At 32.5% G+C, this 18,048-nt stretch overlaps 1 protein-coding gene across 3 annotated transcripts in view; it reads right to left on the bottom strand.

Annotated features, from left to right (window-relative positions):
* LOC149479140 (uncharacterized protein CG3556) overlaps positions 1-13,848 on the bottom strand; it is a 78,655-nt gene extending 64,807 nt beyond the window's left edge. The window contains exon 1 of one of the 3 annotated variants that reach the window (XM_089708849.1): positions 13,760-13,848. The gene's annotated coding sequence lies outside the window, so the exon portion shown is untranslated. The remainder of the gene's footprint in view (positions 1-13,759) is intronic. The other 2 variants (XM_089708850.1, XM_089708851.1) reach the window with 2 other exon arrangements.
* Positions 13,849-18,048: the final 4,200 nt, after the last annotated feature.

Genomic DNA, 18,048 nt, shown 5'->3' with positions numbered 1-18,048 from the left:
AAGGATCCGCACATACAGACACACGGACGTCCAAGACAGAACTTTTTTAAACTGTTTTTTAACTAGTTTAAATAACAAAAATGACATCAAAAATATCATGAACGTTAAAAATAGTGTTTTTTCTCAATATGTGTGTGTATGTATTATCTTACAAGTGCAATGTATGATACATAAAGACATTTTAAGTTTGAAAAATCAGATGTTTTGCGCGAAGTGACAGTAGTACCCACCTCAACGCTTCGCTTATGAGGCGTGCAATAATAATAATTCATTATAAACTAGTATAGTAATTTATAAGAACTAGCTAACACAACAATTTTTAGGTTATTTTTCATCCCATTTCTGTATGTTTGCACACAAATTGCGAAGAAACCACTTATGAAATAAAATGCAGTATTCACTAAAATGTAACTAACACATGGGAATTCTGAAGCAGTTAATTAAAAAGCTAACAATCCTCCGAAGCAATTAATTGTGCAATGTTCATTAAATTTAACGTTAGCACAGAGGTAATAAAACATAACAAATGTCACAGACAATAGTAGCTTATAGTCTATAGTCTGTGGTCACAGTTGGCGAGCTGCCAATGTGCAATGATTTCTTTAATTGTAGGTTCTTAACTGCATTCCTTGCTGTATTTATTTTAGAACGTTTTTTGTGCAGCAATTATTTGCTATTTTAATTTTTATTTGTATTTTAAAATTAGGTATGTAGGTAATATTCTCTGACTAATATATAGTTATCTGTGGGTAATATATTTAGGTAAGTTTGTTCGTATAAAAGTTACTTATTTAACAACATAATCATGGACGTATAAAAAAAGACGGACGGTATATCGCCTAAACATTGAGTGAAGCCTAGTAATGGCGGCGAAACATCCATGTGTGTGTGCAATGTTGCCATGGCAACAGCTGTCCTGTTGACAATGGCGGCTGTATTTTTTTCTATAAATTTTGCCGTAATAATTTTGGCATTAAAACATAAAAGAAATAACTTGCTTCCCTGTGGAATGTAATCCGTCGTGTTTTGTTATTTAAAATTGTACTGTTGCGACACCATTTAACCACGCAAGACGGCATTTTAAATATTTTTTGTGAAACAGTGACGCAGTTAATCAGTCGGTAGTTCACGACGTAATGGCGGCCGACTAGCTTACTATGGTGAGAGTGTGTGCGTGTTTATTGTCTTTACACGATCGCTAGCTTACTATGGTGGCTTCACGTTGTTTGTTTGTAATACGGCGTCCGTCTTTTTTTATACGTCCATGAACATAATTATAATTTTCATTAAACATTTCACAAAGTGTTTTGAGATTCAATAATAATGATTTCTTTTAATTGTAAAATTTTGCTTCTAATTATGGATACGTAGTGAGAAGCTGAATAACCTATTTTTTGTCATAGGTATATTTTCCTTCATTTATCAATAAAAATTAAAATACATTTCGAACTCGAAACTTTTAGGTGTCGTTAAACTTTTCACTTGACATTTTTCACGTGCACACCATAAAAATGCTACAGACTACATTCCTACAGATAAAAAACATTATCTAGACATGTTTTATACGATTTTTTGTTACACACTCGTTTTATAGAGAGAGTACCTAATGAAAGAGCTATCCATTATGATGTCTGCTGCAAGCGATATCGATTTGTCTTCCGATAATGTTCACTGGGGAGTTAAACAAATATCTTATTCGTTTTGGGTTTTCTGTCGAGAATTGTTTTTTTTTGTTCGTGGATTAGAAGGCTATGGTTTTACTCGCGTCTGAATAATAATCCATACTAATATTATAAATGCGAAAGTAACTCTGTCTGTCTGTCTGTTACTCAATCACGCCTTAACTACTGAACCAATTTGCATGAAATTTGGTATAGAGATATTTTGATACCCGAGAAAGGACATAGGATAGGTTTTATCCCGGAAATACTACGGGAACAGGTTTTTCTTTGAAAACGCGGGCGAAGCCGCGGGCGGAAAGCTAGTATAATATAAGGGACATGTAAAGTCTCATTTTCGTGTCATGTTAGAGCTTTAAAAAAAGAGCGTGTGTACCGAGCACACGTGTCAGAAGTGAAACTTCTTTGACAAGATTCAAAGATAGCTACCAAAATTGATATTAATATAAAGCAAGCAATTTAAAAAAAAAAGTGTCCAAATTTTCCGTAATCTGTTTTGCTTCGAGGCATTCGTCCCAATGGACGGTAGGCTCTTCGCAATTTTTATATTTGAATGTATATTATTTTTCCCAGAAGTGCCTAAATAATAATAATATTTGTGACCTCTGAAGTATGACGTCACAAACGATTACCAGAATTTATATTTAAAACTAGCTGTGCCCGCGACTTCGTCCGCGTGGAATAGTGACTGCATAGTAGTTACTACTTAACACACAATTATTGAGTAAACACGTCTTGAAACACGTACTATCATATACAACTAAATTATAAGTACTTACACATTATTATAAAGTTAAGAAATAAAATAAATAATAACACAAAAGAACTGTTAGTAAAATTTATTACTAAACTGAGCTAGGTATAAAACTTAGGTACAGAAGAGTTCAAAATTTCCAGGATGTGGTTATTCTCCCGCTCCCATATTCCTTCTACTTTCACAGACTTTCAACTTTTCCCTTTCACCCCTAGTAAATGGCAAAACCGATTTTGATCTAAACCATGTAATCATACCTATATATTATGTACATGTCATATCCTTTCGTTTGGTACCTACTCCATTTGGATTATTTATCCCCACTATCACCCCTAAGGTGCCCTATATGTAATAAACAGATTAACCAATTTTGATAAAACATGACTAATTGTAATTCACACGTCATTTGATATGCCGCTTGATTATATTATTTGACCACATTCGATTATTCATTCCCACTTTTACCGCTATAAATCAATAAATGGATGAACCGATTTTGATTAAATATGCCTCATCATTCTTCTCACGTCAGGTCATGCCCTTTCATTTGATATGCCACTTGGGTATATTATTTGACAACTTTTATTCCCACTTTTATACCTATATCCAATAAATGGATGAACCAATTTTGATAAAATATGTCTTATTGTACTTTACACGTCATGTCTTTCATTAGATAAGTCACTTGAGTATATTTGATAAAATTTATTTATTTATTCCCACTTTTACCCCTATATCAAATAAATGGATGAGCCGATTTTGATAACATTGGACTACTTAATTGTTTCTGACAGGTCATCTTTTTTCATTTGATATATCACTTGGGTATAACAGACAACATTCGTTTTTTTTCATTCCCACTTTTACCCCTCTATACAGGGTGTCACACTATTGGTATACTAAGCGCGAAGGGACTTAAAGGTTTGCATACACTGATCATGAAAAAAATACTTAAACAACAAAATTACGTCAAAAATTTTTTGCTAAATTTTTCCTGAAAATCCATGTTTTCTTCTCTGGCTTCGCGCAGCCGGCATATAACGCTTCTCTAATGTGAGCATTTTGTCTATGAAAACATAATCTTAAACGATAGCCCACGTGCTGGTGGCAAAGCTGGGCGGGTCGCTTGTTATGGGTGTACACATAGACTTTTAAGATTTCATCTATTTGAAAAAAAAATGCGTCTGGAATTTTTTAAGTATTTTTTACGTACTCAGCGTATGCAAAACTATAACCTCCTTTGAGCTTAGTATACCAACAGTGGGACACCCTGTATAATAAATGGATGAACCGATTTTGATTAAATACCTATGCCTCATTATACTTCTCACGTCAGGTCATGCCCTTTCATTTGATATGCCACTTAGGTATATTTGACAACTTTTATTGCCACTTTTATCCAATAAATGGATGAACCAATTTTGATAAAATATGTCTTATTGTACTTTACACGTCATGCCTTTCATTAGATACGTCACTTGAGTATATTTGATAAAATTCATTTATTTATTCCCACTTTTACCCCTATATCAAATAAATGGATGAACCGATTTTGATAAAATTTGACTAATTGTTTCTGACATGTCGTCTATTTTCATTTGATATATCACTTGGGTATAACCTACATTAACAACCTACATTAACAACTAACATTCGTTTTTTTCATTCCCACTTACCCCTATATAATATAATAAACAACAGCTCATGTAACAAAAAAACGCATCTAATTGGTATTACCCGTTAGCGAGCTACGGTGGCACAGACAGACACGCAATACACACATAGCGGACATAACACCCCTCTTTTTGCGTCGGGGGTTAAAAATAATACCTACGACATAATTTCAAAGACCTTTTATATAGAAAATTTACCTAGAAGTAACCATAATGCTACATATTTGTGCAGGTTTTAGACTTATGAGCAAAAATCTAAAGAAAGGTCCTTTGACCCCCCCTACTACCCCCTCAGCATAACCACCCCCCCCCCCCCACGCTTGGGGACTTTCGATATGATCATCTGGACATGTCAAGGAATAACTTTAGCGTATAATTTACGTAATAAAGTAATTCATGTATAGAATGCCTTAGCAAATGTTCGCTGTGATTACTTAAATGGTCATAACTTTTTTATTTATGAACCGATTGACATGAAATAAACACTAAATGTTAAATGAAGCTTACCACAATATATTAGTGAAAACCGCATCTAAATCGGATAAGCCGTTTCTGAGATTAGCGTGTTCAAACATACAGACAAACAGACAAACAGACAAACAGACAAAAATTTTTTTAACAACAGTTTTGGGTTTGGGATCGATTTAGTAATAACCCCTGCTAATTTTTTTTTACATATTTTCATTGTACAGACACCACTTTTCTAGAATTTTATTATATGTATTGATGATGATAAATGCTTAGGAAAGCTACATAAAACCTTTTTGAAGTCGGTTTAGAATAGTTCAGAGGTCTTAAATTGATATTGGCTTAAAGTCTGCGTCTCGGAAACTTTGGAATATTTTAATTAAGCTCAGCTTGTAATTAAAAGGGAAGCTGGCTGCTACTTAGCTGTGGTGTATTTCAATTTAACAATATTGAAACGTTTTGTTGTGAGACGTTGAAATGAGATTAATACTGTATTACCAAGTTGTTAATTCTTACTTCAGCGTCTATTAAATGTTGTTGAATTGTTTATATACAACAAAAAGTATATATTTATATTATTATCTATAGATTTGTGATGAACACAGTGTTATTTGAAAAAATTAAAACTGAACCCTTTTAAGCGATTGATATTGAATAAGATTGTTAATCGTTTGACTTTCGCTATTTTTCCGACGAGTTCGACTAACGCCCACGCGACTAAGCCGCCGGTACCAGCGTTCACACCATCATTTTTCTTTTTGTCATTGCGTACTAAGACCCCTGTAGAACCGCCATCCTGTTACAAATGACTCGAAATTTTGTGTCAATATCTCCCGGTCTATATTACGATAGATATAAAAACGATTACAATATTTAACCATAAGCACTAAACAACGCGTGAAAAACGTGCTTAGCAAACCGAAAAAGCGGCCTTTAAACCCGTCAAAAAGGAACAAAATTGGGGCCACGCTGTCAGGTTCAGTGACACCTTTTATTATCTGTCCCCAGCACGTGGCTTTGTCTGTTAAAATTCAACGTAATTCCGTTATCACGAACTGGCAAAAAGCTTTCGCATCGCTTTCAGAACGTCCGGCTGTGAACGTTAATGTCGAAAAAATGTTCGCGCCATTTTTACGTTCGCGCCAATTTTTGTGTGTGATGAGAGACGCGGGTATAAGTTGAGGTTGATTGATTGTTTGTTGAGTACTTGTTTAAACGAACTTGAACTCAAATATTTATTCAATTATACTTCGTTACAAGCGCTTTTGAATCGTCAAAATATTGAAAAATCATAATTTAATATAATTTACCACTGGTTTGGAAAGCAGTTTCTGCAGAAAAGAGCTGGCAAGAAACTCTGTAGTAGCTAATTTTAGGAACTACAGGCAGCGTCGAATGATTTATTTTAATTTAAAACCAGAAGGGTACTTAAATAAGATTCAATGTCTACAAATATATCAATGCTCCAAATATAATCTAAAAAGCTTGGAATCAATCAAATCTTTATTTTTATAAAACTACTAACACATACAGATACACACACATCCAACTTCACAAACTTTCTCATTTATAATATTATAGTATAGGAAGTAGTTTAAAAGTACATGTATTATGGCAATATTATTAATTATGATTGTATTAAGTGACCGTTTTGTATAGCTTTAGGAATTACTTACAATTCTAGGTCTTTTGAAGCTAGCTAGATATTAGTATAGCTAAAAGCTTTTAAAAGTTCACGCTAGCAATACCGTTCCGAGAAGCTAAACGCAACGTTTGCAGAGTGCAAAGTTTGATTAAAATAATTATTTAAATTATTCTGTAACTGTTTATTTTCCATGATAACCGAAAATATATATTATTTTTTATAATTTAAATTAGTCTTTTTACTTAAAATTAATTGCTTTTTTAAAGCCGGTTACTCACGTAACTTCCGCAAGGGCAATATTGGAAACAATCTCAGATGCACGGCGCGGCCGCGGCGGTCGGAGCAATTTCAGCTGTTCTCAATCGCTTGCATATACATTATACACATCACAATTAAGGAGCCAGTTCCAATATTGCCCTTACTGCAGGTAGGTGAGTAGCCGGTTTAGGATATTTTTGTTTATTTACCGTGGATAGCAGGCAATCAATAATTGTTTTCATTCAAAGTCATTAAAATCGCTCCGCTAGTCACAACTATTGCAGTCTTACAGCCATTCGAAAAGTTCTATGAAAACCAAATGAGCACTTTTATGCAGACTGTACTGATAACTGACAACATAAATACTGCCTTAAATTCTGAGTTATTTGAACGACGTTTTTACGTTATTTTTTAAACCTGACAAAAATGATTTTTAATTTTTACTATTGTATTGTAGCTTCTAAACGGAAATAACTGAATATTTTAAGTTCTGGTTGTTTATTTAGTTTTAGAATTAATCATAGTGAAGTAATATCAGTTTTTATGTATAAAAAATGTATACGAAAATCTCTGTACCAATTGCAAATTTTAATTTATTTCGCTCGGCTAAACTATTGAAACGATTTCGATGAAATCTCGCATGTAGATAGTTAATAATTAATAATATACGTCATAAATAAACTCGTAAAAAGGGCTACAGTGATACAAGATGCGTAATATATTACATATTTTGCTACAAGACGAATAATAAGTGACGCCATCGGATAAAGTATGTATCTTCATAAATTTTCGCGTATTTACGGGCCAGCTGTTACTGACGTCACAAGTCGATGTCAGCAAGTTAATATTGAATTCATAATAGCACCCATCTTAACTCATTTAATAATATCTTTCACTGTATGTTTGTATACTTGCGTTGTTATAGTACATTACTTTTATTATACCTACTTAGTATATTAGGTGTGCCCTCGGTTTTACCCGCATAATAGGGAATTTGGAGACATTTAGAGACATTTATTTAAAATAATTTTACAATTCACTTATTCTAACGTAGACAGTTTCTCTGTCTACGTATTCTAACGTTTCACAATAGTATTATAAACTTTTTTTTTCCAATTTTGTATTAATTTTCATATCTACTCCGTTCCTTTTGTTGTATTATTGTAGCTTAATAGCCTATATGAAGCCTTGCTTGCTAAAAGAACAACACAATAATAATTTCTCTTTTCGAAGCAGCAGTTCCTGTGATAATCGCATTCAAACAAACGAAGAATATCTTTATAATATTATTATAGCTACTGATAATATAATACTATACAGTATAGCTAATACACGATTCTCTTGCCCATTTCCTACCCAACCCACGTAAAATATATTCAGTGTTACAAGAAACTGTTAACGCATCATTCCATCTCGATACAGTGGTATAATGGTGGCTCCAACAATAACTGGATACCGCTTTCTCATTATCCGATTTTTCTTTATATGTTTGTGGTGACAGGGCCGGATTTGTAGTGCTTTTTAGGGATAGTTGAAAGCATGTGGACTTGATATTAAGTGATATAAGTATTTCTTTAATTTTCCGCCCGTACGTTTAAGAATTTAACAGATTTTTAATTACTTATTCAATTAATCATTTTTTGCGATGTTTTGAAAATGTGACAGTATGAGCCTACGGACAGACAAGTCAGTTTCTTAATGATATTCTATTAATATGCAATGGTTGGTGCTTATGTAGGAATTATGTGATTTATTTATATACGAAAATTTATAGGGAGAGTCTTCTTGCATTTTAAAGTTAAGCCTGCACATATCGTTATGTTACATACCATCTACTCATTTAGATGGTTCATACCTATATTGTCTTTGTTTTAAGATTCTTCAAATATATGTTTCATACTTCCATCACAGTATTGTACACATAACGTTATGTTTAAAATGTTCCATTTAAAAATATATTCATCATTTGAATAATCTAGAAATATATTTTTTATTAAGTTAAATAATCGACTTGATTTATAGCCACGCGAGTAAGATAAAATAATGAAAGAGGCAGTTATAATCAAAGATTTTAATGAGTCTCTTGAAATTTATATCGGCAAGGTCGTCGTTTGATATTATGACGAGAATTTACTGAGACTTTTAATTGAATTCTTTTGTATATTGTTCAATATCGGCTTTAATAGTAAATACAATATTGGTTTTCGTATTGTATGTAACAAAACAGAAAATCTGATTGATTAAAATAAAAAAATTATGACCTATGAGTCGGAATGGTGTAGGCAGAACACTATAATGTATTATTATGTTGTGTGCAGTGTGTATGTGTGTTTATTTGTTTTATTGTACGGTTTATGAATTGCACTGCTTAATAAGGGCGTCCATAGTACGATTAGTACGGTTTCAGTTCGTAGAAATGTTAAGCTACTACAAAAATATCTAACAATCGACAAAATACATTTTTTTTTTAATTACTAAAGTTCTTTAGTTGTTAATTTTAAACATAAAATTATTATTTATTCTCCATTTCAGCAATACATACGGCTTTACAGATCATTGATTTATCTACAAATATAATTTGGTTACTAAACCTGCTGAATCCGGCCCTGGCACTAACATAATAACAGATGTACGCGACTTTGCGCCTTCCGCTCCAGCAATAAGTGACAAATTCGCACACAACCAAGACGTTTATTATTAAGGTAAAAGAAAATATTTGGTAAGAAAACTCGTACAGAATAGATTGCTTTGCGAACGCTCCGAGAATAGGATTCTTGTAATGATACCGGCATTTATCTTTCTTATGTGGAGAAGGTAAATAATTATAAATAAATTGCTTGGAAGTGAGAAAGTGAAGCGTTTAAATATATTTTGGCGGATAACGTGGAGTTTTTTTATAAAGAGATTAGGAATTTATTGTTAATCTTGTATCAACGTGGTAAGTAAATTAACTAAGTTAGTAGTATTAGTAGTATAAGTATAATTACTTTACATATTGTGCGTAAATAAATGAATTTGAAGTTTAAATTCGTGAAAGAATAAAAGCTATTTTCTTTTTTTATGGCAGAGCATTGGAAAGCCAATATTTTTTACGTTAAAAACGAAAGAAATAATACATTTTTAATAATAAATGTTATTGTATTGAAGAAAGATATTATCTGATATCAATGAAAGCCGCTTTTATGGGTGATAAATAATAGATTTTGAAGTGACCCAAATAGATTTATTACTATTGTAAATAGCTATTTATAAATATAATAGACTGAGGTGGCTGTTACCATTTTGAGGCCCCAAGGGCCGAATCCTATGTCTTATTTCATTAGATTGTTTTGTCTATAATTAGAAATATTGGGTTTTATCTAATTAGAAACCTTATATTATTTAGTAATACTTATATTTTATGTTAACCAACAATTATAATACTATGAAGCTGAAGAGTTTGTCTTTGTTTCAACGAGAATCTCAGGAAACTCGATTTTTTGTTATGTTAGAATTTTAACTCGAATCTTGAAAAAGAAGCATGTAAGTTAGATGGTACTTATCGAGATAATTAATGAAAAATGTTGATTAAAAAACGTACCCCTTTTAAGTATATAGGTCAGTCCCATCATTGTGAAGCTTCACACTATACAGTACACCTGTGTTTGCTTGCACTTAGCCTATATACTGTAACAAGTCGGATAATCCTAAAGATTAATAGTTGGAACCGCTTGCCAGTCGACATTTTGGTTAGAAGTTGGTTCACCGCAGGCTTACAATTTAATTCTCTTGGTAAATACGCTTGAAGGTTCATAATAAAATATGTTTTTAAGGTTATTATTTTTTCGAGTGAATATATCTACTACATATATAAAAATAAGTCGGGTTTCCCTTCCTGACTCTATAACTCCAGAACGCACGAACCGATTTCCACGGTTTTGCATTCGTTGGAAAGGTCTTGGGCTCCGTGAGGTTTATAGCAAAGAAAATTCGGGAAAAATTTCTACAGAAAAGCGGGAAAAAATTAAATGTTACATAAAACGAAGCCGCGGCAGCCGTGGCGAAACGAAGTTCGCCGGGTTTGCTAGTTAATTATAAAACAAATAATTATACACTTGTGGTATTTGAACAAAAACTAGAAAGTAATCTATCACTTGAATTTTATATTCATCATATTTTAACTGTTTTGCGTGAAACACTAACAACTTTTAATTCTATTTATATTTTCCAGTATTTTTCGATATCGAACATTCAGAAATATCGATCCAGCTACTTTCGAGCTTTCTGTTTAGGTACCCAACTAATTTAATTTTTAAGTAAAATGACGATTCAAAAACGCTTCTAAAATAAATATGTATTAATGTAGAGTTAAAAGAAACAATCAAGTTTGACTACTTGCGTTACTAACCAAAATTTATATACATATGTGGAAGAAACATTTGAGTTTGAATATTACATTATTGTAAATTGTAAAATGTATTTATTATTGTAAAAAAACTATATGTAATACTAGCTGTGCTCCGCGGTTTCACCCGCATTGCTCCGCTCCTGTTGTTCTTAGCGTGATGATATATTATACTCGATAGCCTTCCTCAATAAATGGGCTATCTAACACCGATTTTTTTTTCAAATCGGGCCAGTAGTTTCTGAGATTAGCGCGTTCAAACAAACAAACAAACTCTTCAGCTTTATAATATGTATTAGTATAGTTATGAGCTCAATTTTGAGTTTCACAAAATAATTCCCGACAATGATACAACCGCTGTATATTGCGCCTCTCAGCTGCACTCATTATTTCATTGTCACAATGATCTTCGCGGATGCTGTTAGAGATAATATACGGGCACTGGACCAATAATATAAGTCGATTTCTTATGTTTGTTTCTATGGTAGAAAAAATATAAAATAATAATGTTGTAGATGTGAATGTGTGGCTAGAATGTTCATAAAAAATATGAAGAATAAATATGATATATCTTCAAAAATGTGTTAAACTTTAGTTTAAACTACAGGTTAAAACTATAGATTAACACATTTTTAACTATACAGACTAGGTGTGAGAAGTTTCTAAATAAAAGGTTGGTAATAAAGGAGAAGGAGAACAATTTAGGGAAAACACACGTGTAAACTTTGTACTAAAAGTAATTAACAGTTTCGGTTAGTTTTACCAGGAAAATATGGAAAGAAATAAAAAGAGAGGCTCACGAAAGGACATAGAAACTTAAAAAAACAATCCATATACATAATTTTATTTATCGTATTCCATCTTAATCTGTTGAGCCGTTCTGACACAAATACACAATACACATCCATACAAACTTACGCATTCATATCAAAAGTTTGAAACAAGTTATTATCAGTTTCTACTTTCTAGTCTATGATTGCTCGAGTTATAATTACTTCAACTTAGTATTTCACTTATTTTGAATATTAGCGTAAGTTTTAATTACTCCAACTTAGCACACTTAGGTCATAACTTGCAATAAGCGATAATCAAGTAAAGTGTAGCATTTAAGTTACAAGTTGGATTGTTCCGTGACCCAACCTGAATCTAGGTTTCGAATATCTCATGACCTATATAGTTTTTTTCGTTTGTCAAGAATTGCTTACAGTTGAGATGATTTTTAATCGTTTTGCACGTGGATTTTTTTTTTATAAATATTAAACATAGACCGTACATGTTTTTATAAATAATTATATATTTTTTTTAATATTAGTTTGTTTATTAGCTGCTTGTCCCATTTTTGTTTGAAAAAAGTGTTTTAAATATTAATACTATATACTAGCTGTGCCGCGCGGATTCACCCACATGTAACCCGCGGACGACTCAGCGGGAAGAATCGAGTATTTCTAAAGCTCATGTGTTATTCCAGTATATAAGCTACATCATTGGCAAGTATTATCAAAATCAGTTCCGTGGGTTTCCCGAGAAAGAGTTAGAAACAAACATACATCCATCCTCAACAAATTTCGCATAAAAATTCACACAAAATGTTCCACCTATATTGTATAGCAAGTACATCAACATATTATATTTCCACATGTATAAGTAATTATTTCGTTTTATCCCATCCTTCCTTTATATACAACTAGCGGTCCGCCCCGGCTTCGCCCGTGGTACATGTTTACGTTTTCTCTACATAAGAACCATCCTCGTACTTCAAGGAATATAATAAAAAAAGAATTATCGAAATCGGTTCAGCCGTTCTCGAGTTATGCGCTTACCAACACATTTTGCGATTCATTTTTATATATAAGATTATTGATTTTTTTATCTTAAAGTGGGACTTTCCTGTTAAAGCACAGGAAAAAAGCTCTCTTAAGTAAGGATTTAAGAGCTTTTATGGAAGATCAAACCCCACCTTCCTAGTACTAAAGAAGTGTTTCTTATCTTCATTTATACCTACTTATATTATAAAGAAGAAAGATTTGTATTGTACAAAACTAAAAAAACTCCATTGATTAAAAAAAATGAATTTAAAAAGTCTAAAGTTTTTTTATAACTAATTTTATTGCGATAGACAAAGGCATATAATTAATAGGTAAGGTTAAATCTCACCTACTTTTTTGTAATATGTCCAACTCTACTATCCTTATAAAATCTTAATATATATAAATCTCGTGTCACAATGTTTGTCCTCAATGGACTCCTAAACCACTTAACCGATTATAATAAAATTCGCACACAATGTGCAGTTCGATCCAACTTGAGAGATAGGATAGTTTAAACATGTAGGTACCACGGGCGAAGCCGGGCCGGACCGCTAGTTTAATTATAAGCGATAATCCATCAAGTTATACTGGAGCAACTTAATGCTACGGACTACCGACTCTACTCTGAATAAACTGCTTTCCCAACCGGTAGCAAACATATTCAATGCGATATGACGACTCAAAAGCGTCTATAAGTGGCCTAGTTGAATAAATAAATGTGTTTCACCGTTCACGTATATTTTTATCCTGATAAGCGAGTAAAACCGCGGTTTAAAGCTAGTATAAATAAAATAATGGATAATTTACTAAACGGAGTCGTAATTCGTACAAAAAATTCAACCATCCATTAATCTACCGCTCATTTTACATTCCCCTTCAAAAGCTTTTAAAAGTGAAATTATGAAACGCACAATTTAAAAAGTGCTAAAATAAACCTTGTACCGGATTAATTACTTAACTTTGCCCATAAAACAAAGCGGTAGGTTCCTTTTATTAACTTTATTCTTATCTCTACCAATTCATACATATTTTATATTTTTCTTTAAATTTAAAAGAGCATAGTTTAACAGTAATATAAAATAATACTTACCAAATTTTCGAAAAAACAAATTAATCGCGACACGAGCGGCACGTCCGTCCGCTCCAACGTCTGAGCGAGAACTGAACTGAAATACTGAAGTCTAAATACAAAATTCAGAAGGCTGTGCCACCCCACTGCAAGTGCTGCATCTATCCCTTAATTATACATCCTTGTTCAACGGATTTTCGACCTTATCACATTGGATTTCCATCGCAGCTATCAATTAGATCTATCGTTACATCATTCAGGAGAGTCGAGGCGGTGTTATTGCAATACGGTGCATTTTCGCTTGAACGCAGATTAAACTGTTAGGACTTAGTAAATACAGTCTCACAGTCAAATCACAATCTAGATGTAGGCGTTGAATGTGCTAGATTTTTTAGCGTTCTGTTATGAGATAAGAGTACTTATTGATTTATACTTAGTGTTTAGGATTTAGGATGTTCTAGGTGTTGCAATTAAAACAGTGATGATTTATAGAACGAAATACAGGCATGTAAGTACTTATATGATGATTAGATCGTGTTACAATCGACTAATTTATGTAGAGAAAGACTAGGTACATAATTTTAACATTGTTGTTACCGGATTTTATTAATTAATGTATATAAACCTCATTGAAATCGGTCCATTTGCTAGGTAGAGAACGACGAACCAACATACAAAGTTATATAAACAAGAATTGTCAAATGTTTCTTAAACTTTATTAAAGAAAAATCACCGTAATAAATTATTTTCTTGTAGATTTATTTTATTTAAGCAACATGCCATATTATTCAAAGGCCCCCTAGGGCACTATATCTACTGACAAATGCCGTCGTAACTTTGGTCAATTTGCCTAAATATAATTTAAATACTAGCTATCGACTGTGACTTTACCCATTTTAAAGCTTTATTAGTTTTTCTAGTAGATATCGAAGAGTCAAGAGTGATAGGTCACTATAGTTTTGAAAATAGACGATTTTTAAATGTTTCACCAGGGAAAAAATGTCAACGGTTTAAAGTCATTCCTGATATAAACAGTTTTATAGTTTTATCGTAGCGAAGCCGGGGTGACCTGTTAGTCAAGTGATAATCCATACTAATATTATAAATGCGAAAGTAACTCTGTCTGTCTGTCTGTTACTCAATCACGCCTTAACTACTGAACCAATTTGCATGAAATTTGGTATAGAGATATTTTGATACTCGAGAAAGGACATAGGATAGGTTTTATCCCGGAAATCCTACGGGAACGGGTTTTTCCTTGAAAACGCGGGCGAAGCCGCGGGTGGAAAGCTAGTATTCTTATAATATCAGCTAACTGTCAATAAATGTTCCTTGATAATCGGATTAATCGTTATGGAGGGAAAACAGAACACATAATATATTTCTACGATTACAATAACTATAACAAAAATTTCGATATGAAATTTATCGATAACCGCGAACATCACTATTGCTAGCTTTACGAGTTAGTGTTGTGAAGGTTTACAGCGCATATTTACGACTACCCGCCCTAAAAATCAATTTTAGCCGGTTGTAAAAGTGGAATAAACATTATCTATATGGAAAATACCGTAAAAAACTTGTGACGTAAGTTTTATGGTAGAAGGCAGGTGAAGCAACAAAACACTGTATGTATTACAAGCTGAATTCTTGGTTTTACTCGTATACAGTAAAATGTATCATAAAATATATAGATAAGAGGTAATACTAGAGCTTATACTGACTCTTTGGTACAGTGGTTCACTTATGAGCGTAGGTTAGCAATTTGGTGAAAAATATATCATAGGACTATCTACAAGAATAGATAAATATTTCAGGACAATTATCACACACGGCACGATCTGATCCCATACTAAGCTTTCGCTTGTGTTATGGAAACCAGATGGCTGATAAACATACTTATATAATTTTAAATAAATAAAAATCTTTTAAGATAAAAATATAGATAATTAACACCCAGATACAGAGCAAGCATCTATGTTCATCACATAAATATTTGCCCTGGGTGGGAATCGAACCCACAACCTCTGGCTTGGAAGGCAGGGTCACTACCAACCAAGCCAACCGGCAAGTCAAACTTCATTTGGTCTATGCAGTAATTATATTTATCAAGAATTCATCTAAATTTCTATGCAATATGTCGAGAATGTTCTAATATATAATGATGATATAATGGGTCACATTGTTTGAGGAAATCAGCCATATTTGCTGAAATTAGTTGCTTGCTATAACTAACTTCACGATAATAACTTGGTCGGTTCCCAGGAAATTTAGGTAGTGATTTGGTGAATGATTATGCTTTTTAATATTTGTATTATTAAGCAATACATAATATCTTACTAATATTATTATAAATGCGAAATTTTTCGAGGTTGTGTGTGTGTGTGTGTTTGTTACTCTTTCACGCAAATACTACTGAACCGAATACAATAAAATTTAGCACACATATAGTGGGTAACTTGGATTAACACATAGGATAGGTTTTATCCCGGAAATCCCACGGAAACGGGAACTATGCGGGTTTTTCTTTGAAAGCGCGGGCGAAGCAGCGTGCGGAAAGCTAGTTATCATTATAAAATACATGTAGGTACCTATATTTTAAGGTACTATAGGTATATATAATAAGAAATTTGCCAAAGAAATTTCACTTCAGACACGTGTGCTCGGCAGTCGGCACACAAGCGCTTTTTTAATCGTATTTTTTTAACACAATATAATCACAATTTCATAGGTTGATATATAATTTAAAGTTATAATTTAAAGCTTTTGTAATTGTAGAGATGTAGACAATGTAGAGGCATTTGAAATTTTAAAATATTTGAACCTTCTTTTAGACATTTAGATCTCATTTTAGTTTACCTAAAATAGCACTTTTGAAATGTTATCAGTCTAGTTAGCATTTCACCGTTGACCGTTGCTTATCAAAGTTTTAAAGTTTATTATATAATATGACGAACTACGGAAAACTGGCAACTACCGATCAATTTATTTTATGTAAATCAATGTTGAAAAATTAATATTACTTACTTTATTAAAAAATAAAAACTTTAAAATAAAGTATAAAAATTGAAAATAATACGGTTTAGGCAAAATATAAGAATAGGTACTTTTTGCGATTAAAAATCGTTAAAAGTATTAAATATTAATGCAGGGAGAGTAAAAAATAAAAATACAATATTTTTTGGGATATATGTTTACGTTGTTTTTTGACGTGACAACGTCTTATAATTCGATGGAGCCGGCTGCACGCACGAAAAAACATGACTCATGCGGCGTTACCTCGCTCTGAGGCGTTCCATGTAAGGCTTGAAGTGCAAGCGAGAGCGCGGAACGAGCGACAAAGAAGCACAATCGGACGTTGTGACGTTCAACTATCGTCAGTAAACCGACTTTACAGACAACCAATTTTTTTAATAAAATTATTTGTTTACTTTTCATGTCCATTTTTCATTTGTTCATTTGCAAAAGAGCCATCTTTTGCTGCGGCAAGTGACACATAATATTCGCAATCTACAGGGGTAGCCTGTTTTTCTTATTGTAATTCCTGCATCGTTAAATAGATGGCACTAAACTTATATCTAAAATACATTGTTTCATCTTCAAGCTATTTCTTGAATAATAAGCTCCTGCAAATTATCAAAAAAAGAACCAAAATTTTTCATATTCCATGTCGGGGATAGTCATTAGTTAAATCTCATACTAAATGTATGGGAGTGATTGATGTAAAATTTTTGGATATTTCCTGTTTTATTTTTAAAAAGGTATTATTGTCATTTTACTCATTAGGTAAAGAGCTTTCGATGTCAGTTTAAAGTTTTTTGATATCTGTAATAGTTACGGAATAATCGCCTGTGCACACTTAACGATTACACCCTGTATAGGGCATAAAAATGCTATAAAACTAAAAATATCAAAACATTGATTTGCTTTTATTATATTAATACACAAGCCACTTACCACCCGGACTAACACGAAATAAAAACATAGGTAATATTTCATTCTAAAACAATGCAGTTATCTAGAAGCTTCTTAGCTTTTCTGGTGCGAACAAATAAAAAACTTTTCTCTTAAAAATTTACTTTATTAATTGCCAATTGGACTCTTATATTATTATTTCTTATCATTTATATCCGGTATGACACAAATCGATTATTATATACAAAATAAAATTGAATATGTGTTGCTAAGCACAAAGCTCGAGAACGGCTGAACCGATTTCGTTAATTATTTTAGTCCTTGAAGTACGAAGATGGTTCTTATGGAAAGGAAGGGTAAATACTACGGGTGAAGCCGGGGCGGACCACTAGTTT

Source organism: Colias philodice, chromosome 21, assembly GCF_061535455.1.
Source record: "Colias philodice isolate Cphi_HAF_F1 chromosome 21, ilColPhil1 Martin Lab GWU primary, whole genome shotgun sequence".
Lineage (NCBI taxonomy): Eukaryota > Metazoa > Arthropoda > Insecta > Lepidoptera > Pieridae > Colias > Colias philodice.
Note: the sequence above shows the minus strand (reverse complement) of the source record. Positions and strands in the feature narration are given on the sequence as shown.